The 9,030-nt window shown below is 40.5% G+C and overlaps 1 long non-coding RNA gene across 1 annotated transcript; it reads right to left on the bottom strand.

Annotated features, from left to right (window-relative positions):
• Positions 1-1,163: 1,163 nt before the first annotated feature.
• Positions 1,164-7,785, bottom strand: LOC132646485 (uncharacterized). Its single transcript, XR_009584780.1, has 4 exons — positions 7,689-7,785; positions 6,269-6,356; positions 4,770-4,886; positions 1,164-1,657 (listed from the first exon to the last, which is right to left on the bottom strand). It is a non-coding gene; the product is annotated as an uncharacterized LOC132646485 (long non-coding RNA).
• Positions 7,786-9,030: the final 1,245 nt, after the last annotated feature.

Here is a 9,030-nt window from a genome sequence, read left to right as displayed (position 1 = left end):
CTTGACCTCCATGTTCCATAGTCTCAAGAGAGGCTCTTTTAGTCCTTGTTATAAAACTACCTCCAGGGCTAGCAAGAAGACTGAGTGGGCAAAGGTATTTGTCACCAAGCCTGATGACCTGCGTTCCATTCCCAATATCCAAACAGTTGGAAGGAGCTGACTTGAACAAGTTGCCCTCTGATTTTCTCATTTGTGGTATACACACTAAAGAAATACATGTAATAATATTTCCTAAAAGCCTTCCCCCCAGTTCAAGCATTTCAGAAGCGGAGTCATAGTTTACAGCACTAGTTATTAAGGCTCCCATCTTCACGTTGAGTCATGGATTTTCCTTTTCTCTATATTAAAGGTCAGAACTAAGGGCTGTTAACATCTGCCCCACTCTTTCTCTCTTCACTGTCTGATTCTTCCTGTTGGTCAAGTTTCTGGATCCCAAGAAGGACTCATATACACATACATCTATATCTATCTATATATATATCCATATAGATGACCTAAAAAAATTAAATTACTGTTCTGATTGCAATAGCCTAGTAGCACTCCTTACTTAAGAACTGTAGGATCAAGTAAAAGGTAGAATGTTAAACTTTCCCCTTATTGTGCTGAGTGTTTGTTCAAAGCCTCTTATCTTGGAAAAGCAAATTCTTGCAAGAACTCGCCTGGAGAAATGATTGCAACAACTATCTGGTTGAAGACCACAGATCCTGTTTGCTAAGAATGTGTTTTATTGCTACCTGAAAATGTTTTTCCTGTAGTCTGTTCCTGTAAACATGCTTAACTGGGATGGAAATTCCCCTCAATGGACATGGGACTCAGAGAGTACCCTCAGGTGGTCACACTGTTATCTAGCCTACAAAACCTGTAGGGAAAATTGTGAGGGGAAGCTGGACAAGAATAAGCTGTCCATGCCTTGTAGGAGAAGGCAGCTGTATTACAATTGCCTCGTAGATACTCTACCCTCAGATGGATCTTAGTTCTGTCTGTGATTATTCAAACAGGAACCATGTGGTCAGTCTTCTCCAGTTCCTTGTTAGCTCTGAGGCTCTCTGTTTGGATGCAAATTGTGCCACTTTATTTTTCCTTGGGGAGAAATAAGTCTATTCACCCCAGATTGGGGTGCTGATGACAAACAAAAGAAATTATACCACCCAAATGTAGCTTAATTTACCAGTTTACTGACATTACATAGGTGAGGAGTTTACTCACAGAAGAATGAGTGATGAAAGGAAGCTGCCTAAGCAAAAAGTTCACTCTCTCATAGATGACAACTCAGAAAAGCTGCATTCCTAGGGTTCTTGGCACAATTCATAGACAGCTTAGCCTTCAGGAAAGCTCTATCTCAGAAGGAATTGGTTACTGCTCTTAAGATCTTGGGGGAGGGGATGCTATGAATCTTGTACATTTCTGGAGCTTCTCGAGTCTTCTTGTTGTCTTGGGTTGTTTGTTTTGGTTTCGAGACAGGGTATCTTCCATTGCTGTGAAGAGACACCACCACCACCACCACCACCACCACCACCACCACCACCACTTCATAAAGGAAAACAATTAGGGCTGACTCAGAGTTTGGAGGTTTAGTCCATATCCTCACAGCAGGAAGTGTGGTGGTGTGCAGGTAGACATGATGCTGGAGAAGGAGCTGAGAGTTCTGCATCTTTATCTGTAGGCAGCAGGAAAAGAACCGTGAGTCACTGAGCCTGGGCTTGGGCATCTAAGACCTCAGAGCCTGCCTTTACAGTGAAATACTTCCTCCTACAAGGCCATACCTTCACTAAAAAGGCCACACCTCCTAATAGCACTACTCTATATGAGCCAAGCATTCAAACACATGAGTCTATGGGCACCATTCCTATTCAAACCACCACATTAACAATGTCCAAAATAATAAATACTTTTGTCTGTAATTGAAGTATTATGACAAAGCATTTGCCTGGCATCCACCAAGCCAGGGTCCAATTTCCAGCTCTGCAAAATGAAACACCCAAAGCAATTTTATTTTATATCAACTTTCATGTAACACCAAAACCAAATAGAATTAGCTAGATGTGAACTCAACATTCTACAATACAATTTGACAAGCAAGAAGGTACACTGGTACAATAATGATACAAAGGTTATGAGGAAAACCAACTGCTTGTAGGCTGGATTTGAGACTTTCTCCACTGGGAAGATTCCATACCTGGTAGTGTAAATATGATTAAAATCCCATGGCTTGGGAAGTCATGTGCCTTACGGAGAAACCTATTGCTTTACTAAATGGACATGTCATCAGACTGCTTTCTAGGCATATATTAGTATGCCCTCAGTCTTGGCCAGAAAAATTTCTCTTGTTGTTGTAGTAACTTTAGAAGTACAGTTTAATAGTGTTTATTTATTAGCCTATACTTATTATGGTGATATTATCTCATCCAATATCATAATCAATAAAGACACAGACACCTGTTAGTTTTTATATTTATGGTTGTGAGCCTAGCCTTTAATGGCTGAGCCATCTCTCCAGCCCCTGTTAGTTTCTATAACTACCTTGTTTCTCCTTGGACTGCAGATAATTCCACCTATGCTATCTCATATCTTCCAGCCCTCATCCCATTCCATCTGCTTTAGTCATTCTTAATTGGGTTACCTCCCATTCATAATCCCAAATACTTGCTCACGTTCTTCATGTGGGCCAATCCTTTCCACATCATTTTTGGAGTCTTTTCTCCCAGCCCACATGGTTCCTTCCATGCTAACCTATCATGTCTTTCTCCTTCTTCCTTTTCCTCCACCTTCCTCTCCTCTCCATCCCAGATCCTCCTTTGTCCCCCAAAGCCCTCGAACTTTTGCCACACCTCTCCATCCACCTTGTCCAGGTGTGTCAACATTTTATTGGTTAAAAAGAGAGGCTAAGTTTACAACATCATGTGGGGTATGTGTGAGTGTTTGCTTGCAGAGAGCAGGCCTTAGGGAGAAGCGATTAACATTAGAATAGAGAGCACCAGACCAACCCCCAACAACTTGTCAGAGTGCTGGGAGTGACTTTTTGAGTGTTCAACCCTAAATGGGACACCTCTGTCAACCTCTGACTCAAGACTCAGAAAAGGGGATGGGAAGGAGTACTGTTCTGTCTTCTGAAAATGGGATGACCTCTGCACTTATAAACTCATTGCAACTATGGTTACCTACACTGTAGCAATAGTTACCTATACTATAGCTATGGTTCCCTACACTGTAGCAATTTATACTGTGGCTATAGTTACCCAACTGTAGCAACAGTTACCAATACTGTAACTGTGGTTCCCTACACTGTAGCAAGTTCCCTACACTGCAGCTATGCTTACCTTGCACAATAGCAAGCCAACAAGATTAATTAGCATTCCATCCCACAGCACTAATTGGACTCAGTGGGTCACGAAAAAAAAGGAGAGGACATGGAAGATGGAGGGGATGTGTTGGGAGTGCCTAGGGAGATTGAGAAGAGGGACCCTGGTGATGATACGATTAAGATACATTGTTCACATGTATAATATTATCAAAGAATAAATAAAACATTTGTATTTAAATTGTATTTATTTTTATTAATTACAGTTTATTCACTTTGTAACCCAGCTGTAGCCTCCTCTCTCATCCCCTCCCAATCCCACTTTCCCTCCCTCTTCTTCTTCTATGCCCCTCATATTTGTATTTAAAATGCAATATATATGGTTTCTAAAAAACATATTGTAATCTTAAAGAAAGAGGCAGAAAATAATTGTGCTCAGAAAATAATTTCTCACTGATGGAGGAACGATGTCTCTGTAAGCAGTAAGGGGAATGGACCCATGGTGAAATTTGCAAGTTGCTCACATATGTTGCAGTGAGGCTAGAGTTTAGAATAGATACCACAGAGGGCCTCCGAAAGACTCTACCCAGCAGGATATTAAAGCAGATGCTGAGACTCATAGCCAAACTTTGGACAGAGTGCAGGAAATCTTATGAAAGAAGGGGGAAGATAGCAAGACCTGAAAGGGTCTGGAGCTCCACTAGGAGATCAACAGAACCAAAATATCTGGGCCCAGTGGTCTTTTCTGAGACTGATACTCCAACCAAGGACCATTCATGGAGATAACCTAGACTCCCTGCACAGAGACTATGGCAGCTCAGTCTCCAAATGGGCTCCCTAGTAAGGGGAGCAGGGGCTGTCTCTGACATGAACTCAGTGGCTGGATCTTTGATCATCTCCCCCTGACTTGGGAGCAGCCTGACCAGGCCACAGAGGAAGACTATGAAAGACAGTCCTGATAAGACCTAATAGGCTAGGGTCAGAGGGAAAAGGAGGACCTTTCCTATCTGTAGAATTGGGGAGAGGCATGAGAAGAGGTGAAGGAGAGAGGGAAGGATTGGGAGGGAATGAAGGCGGGGCTACAGCTGGGATACAAAGTGAATAAATTGTAATAAATAAAAAATTATATTAAAAAATAAATATGAGGTCACAGAGGAGGACATTGCAGCCAGTCCTGGTGAGACCTGCTAAGCTAGGGTCAGATGGAAGGGGAGGAGGACCTCCCCTATAAGTGGACTTAGAGAGGGGCAAGGAGGAGACAGGGAGGGAGGGAGGGTGGGATTGGGAGGAAGGGAGGGAGGGGGCTACAGCTGGGATACAAAGTAAATAAACTGTAATTAATATAAAAAATTATATAATAAATAAATATGTCCTTAGTTTTTCCTTAAAAGAGAGAGAGAGAGAGAGAGAGAGAGAGAGAGAGAGAGAGAGAGAGAAGTTAGGCTTGGTGGCCGATGGCTTAAATCCTCACCCTCAGGAGGCAAAGAGGTAGGCACATCTCTGACTTCTGCAGAGATCCTACAGAGTTCTACAGCCTGGTCTACAGAATGAATTCCACGACAGCCAGAGTTCCGTAGAGAAACACCATCTGTTAAAATTAAAATGATAAAAAAAAAAGAACAAAAGAATTAATGCAGGAAAGTGAGAAAGATAAATAAAAGCTTATAATTGAATATGAGATAACCAAGCTAGATAGATAAGAGGAAAAACAGAGCTCTGGGCCAGTGACCACAGGTTGCTGTTTCTTTGAAAATCTTTCCAACCCCTTGACAAACATATTTGATTCTCTTGCAGTAATAAAAAAACCATTCTGACTAAAAGGAACGTGGAGGTGGAAAGGGTTTACTTCAAGATCACAGTCCTTGAAGGAAGCTGAGGCAGAAACCATAGAGAAATTTGCTGGCTCACTCTGGTTTACTTTTTGGCTTATGCTTTTTTTTTTTTTTTTTTTTCACAGCCCAGGACCACCGGCCCAAAAGATGTTGCTACCCAGAGTAGAATGGTTCCTTCTACATCTGGATAATTCCTGACAAAAATGCCAAAAACCAACCTACTCTAGACAATCCTCAATTGTGTCTTCTTTCAGATGGTTCTAGTCTCTGTCAAGTTGGAAATTAAGGTTAACCAGGACATGTGTGTTCTTGAATCCAATGTAGTCAAGCATAATAAATGATAAATAAATAAGGCTGACCACCAGAGCTTCCACCTAGACCATCCTGTAATCAAGGAGCTAAATAAGAGGTAGCAAAAAGAGACGACATATACTTTCTGTGGCTGTGATAGAGTTAACTCTCTGATATTGTAAAGCTACAAGCTGGTCACGTGAATGTGAGAACAAACTGAACATAGACTCATGGCTAGCCAGAGAGATACTTGCAAGGTCAGAGGTAGCAACATTAGCTAACAGGCAATGTCAGCTAACAAAATTCATTGGGACTGGACAGAGCAGTGGACTGGGTGAACAGTGCATGGACAGCTCATGATCACCTCCCAGGTTGGACAGGGAGATATGCATAGAGCTTATAGACCCTCCATTGACTCAGCTCAGGATAGCCCAGACAATTAACCAATGTCAACAGAGATTACGTTGTCCGGTTTCTGCCATCGCCCTATAGAGGCTCAGGTCAAAGGAATTCAATGTTTTGTTGTTGTTGTTTTGCTTTTTTTTTTCTTTATTTGGAACTCCCTCCCAAGTTTCTGGAGTTTCTCACACTTTTTCTTCATTTCTCTTTTTTTTTCTGTAATAATTCTTAACAGAGCCTGTTTCTGCTTTGCATACCTCTATGAGAGTCCATGTCTTTAATTCTCCCTGCAAGGGACTTAATACTTTCATCCTAATGAATGAAAACACTGAGTAACACCTTGAGATGTTGATCTACAAAAGACTACATACTGGGTTGGAGAGATAGCTCGCATGGTAAAGTGCTTGCCATGCAGTAAGGACCCCCTGCTAGGTGTGGAGGGGCTTACCTGTAATCCTGCACCGGCCAAGCGGAGGCAGAAAGTTATCTGGTCTTGCTGAATCAGTGAGCTCCAGGCTGAGTAAGAGACTCAAAAACTAAGGCGAAGGGTAAAAGAAGGCATCCAACATTTGTCTCTGGCCTACACAACACACACACACACACACACACACACACACACGTGCACGCACACAGGAACACAGACACCACACACAAAACATATAAAGATCATACGTTATACAGTGACAGAATACATTCCTATTTTTATTTGGAGTGCAGTCCCGTATTCACCCTAAACCCTGCCACATCCTTTCCTCTCTCCTTCTCTCCCTCCTTTTCACTCCCTATCCCCTTTGAGTTACAACATTGACTTCAGTGGAATTTTTAACTAAAGTAAAACATTTCTTGGGCAAGTGAGTAAAACATTTCTTGGGCAAGTGAGAAGACCCAGCAGGTAAAGGTACTTGCTATGTAAACCTGACAACCTGACTTCAGTCTCTAGAACCTGTCATAGAGGGAGAGAACAAACTCCTGAATATTTTTCCTCTCACCGCCATATGAGAGCCATGGCACACACATGCTCCCCCCCACATATACATCACGAACATATACAATATATATATGCTAATAACAAATAAGAACTGTAAAAATTCTCTTTGTTTTTAAATTAAATCCTTTCCCCTATTTTGGGACTCCTCTTAGGAGAACATAAGAAGTTACACTCTTATGGTACCTAAAGAGAAAGATAATTTATATTTATCAGTCTATTAAATGCTACATTTGAATGGTATATATACATACACACACATATAGAAAACTTGTTTAACAGATAATAGTAGTTTAGACTATTTCATGTTACTATAGTCTGTTTATATAAGGATCAGTTATGAAGAAATTAAGTTCATTTCTCATAGTTTTGCAGGCTAAGTTCAGTATCTAGGTGTAATATTTAGAAAAGAACAGCATTAACACTTTGAACTATAAAAACCAAATGAGAAGATGTGAATGAGACTATGCATTTCACAAATCTTCTTAAATGTTCTACTACCTCTTAACATTACCTCACTGTGGCCATACCACTAACAAATGAATCTTTAGGGAACATACTCAGATCATATCTGAAATATAATGTTCAAATCATGTAACACAAACCCCAAATTGTATTGACTGATTGACAGATCGATAAAGACAGGGTTCCATGCTGGTTTGGGGATAACCTTGAATTTGTGTTCTTTCTACCTCTGCTTCCTGAGTGCTGGAATTACAAGTTGGGTGCTATTATGTCCTGTTTATGTTGTTCTGAGGATGCATCCCAGAAATCTGTACACAATAGGAGAGGACTCTACCACCTGAGCTATATTCTTTTTCCTCCCCTGAGCTATATTTTTAGCTCATAAACCCAAACTAAGCAAGTCCTTACCACTGCTTACCTGTGTTACACCATGGGCCAAATTTCAGCCTGATCTCAGAAGGGACAAACCATGTTTGTCACGTCCAGCACGGCACCAAGGATGAATCTGACTGGGACAGCAATGAAGAAGAGACAAACACACAGACACATAGAAAAGCTAGGATAGGCCCTCCACTAGAGAAACAAAGCATTTGAGAAGGGCAGCATGCACTTTTTGTGTTTATTTTGTAACTCTTGAAAAGTGTATTTATTGAATAGCTTTTGTTACCATAGTATAAGATAAGAAAACAAAACCTTAAGTTCAAGGTAAACAAACAAACAAAGAAACAAACTTCTGGCATGATCCACTCTTCAAATTTTATATCATGTAAAAATAATGTCAACACAAGGTTGTTTTTAAACAGGGTCAAAGTTAAATTTATTTCAAAGTTCCAAAATCCCCTAAGTTGATTTTTTGAGTCATTGTTGTTTATTTCTATATTATTTTTAAATTCTGGCTGGGCATAGTAGTACATGCCTTTAATCCCAGCAGTCAGGAGGCAGAGGCAAGCAGATCTCTGAGTTTGAGGCCAGTCTGGTCTACTGAGTGATTCCAACATAGCCAGGGATACAAAGAGAAACCTTGCCTTGAAAAAATTAAAAAGAAAAATATGTCCACATATGGATATGGATACATGTGTCCATAATTAATATATTTAAATAAAAATATGTAACTATAGTTGGTGAATGAAATGGCAATAATTGATAATATTTTTAAAGTTTGTTGGGTTTTGCTTTCTTTTTTTTGAGACAGGGTTTCTTTGTGAGCCTTGGTGTCCTAGACTTCCTTTGTAGACCACCTTGGCCTTGAACTTGAAAAGATCTGCCTGCCTCTGCTCCCCAGAGTGGTGGGCTTACAGTCATGTGCCACCAAGCCTGGTGGGTTTTTGCTTTTTTAAAATAGGGTTTCTCTGTGTATGTAGTCCTGGCCATCCTGGAACTTGCTCTGTAGACCAGTCTGCCCTTGAAATCAGGGCTCTGCCTGCCTCTGCCTCCTGAGTGCTGCGACTAAAGGTATGTTCCACTAATGCTTGGCAAAGTTTTAATTTTTTCAAATTTTAATGCACTAAAAAGAACTAAAATTGTAAATCTTAGATCCTTAAATGCATTTTAAGGAAGTGATTATATAATCATTAAAAAAGTACTGATGTCTGAATAATATTTAGATAAAACCCAGATACGTTGGTTATGCATGCAAGGAGCTCAGAAGACAACTGGTTTTAATGTCAAATATGAAGATAAACATATTAACAATTAACAGCTTTTCTCAGATCTGTAAAAGAGGTAAGGATTTGGAGGTAGCCACTGTCTCCAAATCTGGA

The sequence above is a fragment of the Meriones unguiculatus genome, chromosome 11, assembly GCF_030254825.1.
Source record: "Meriones unguiculatus strain TT.TT164.6M chromosome 11, Bangor_MerUng_6.1, whole genome shotgun sequence".
NCBI lineage: Eukaryota > Metazoa > Chordata > Mammalia > Rodentia > Muridae > Meriones > Meriones unguiculatus.
The sequence above is the reverse complement of the archived record's forward strand: the minus strand, read 5'-3'. Positions and strand labels throughout refer to the sequence as shown.